Here is a 671-nt window from a genome sequence, read left to right as displayed (position 1 = left end):
TCAGCCTCCCGAGTAGCTGGGACTAGAGGCGCCCGCCACCACGCCCGGCTAGTTTTTTTTGTATTTTTTAGTAGAGATGGGGTTTCACCGTGTTAGCCAGGATAGTCTTGATCTCCTGACCTCGTGATCCACCCGTCTCGGCCTCCCAAAGTGCTGGGATTACAGGCTTGAGCCACCGTGCCCGGCCCATTTTTGCATTTTTATTTTATTTATTTATTTATTTATTGAGATGGACTCTGGCTCTATCGCCCAGGCTGGAGTGCAGTGGGGTGATCTCCGCTTACTGCAACCTCTGCCTCACGGGTTTTAGCGATTCTTCTGACTCAGCCTCCTGAATAGCTGGAATTACAGGTGCGTGCCACCATGACTGGCTAATTTTTTGCATTTTTAGTAGAGATGGGATTTCACCATGTTAGCCAGGATGGTCTCGATCTCCTAACCTCATGATCCACCTGTCTCAGCCTCCCAAAGTGCTGAGATTACAAGCGAGAGCCACCGCTCCCGGCCCAAGACCCTATCTCTTAAAACAAACAAACAAAAAAATAAAGAAATAGGGCAACCCGCTCGGGCCCCCTTCCACACTGTAGAAGCTTTGTTCTTTCGCTCTTCATAATAAATCTTGCTGCAAGAAAAGAAAGAAAGAAAGAGAGAGAGAGAAAGAACGAACGAAC

This window comes from Mandrillus leucophaeus, unplaced genomic scaffold (genome assembly GCF_000951045.1).
Source record: "Mandrillus leucophaeus isolate KB7577 unplaced genomic scaffold, Mleu.le_1.0 Scaffold129, whole genome shotgun sequence".
Lineage (NCBI taxonomy): Eukaryota > Metazoa > Chordata > Mammalia > Primates > Cercopithecidae > Mandrillus > Mandrillus leucophaeus.
Note: the sequence above shows the minus strand (reverse complement) of the source record.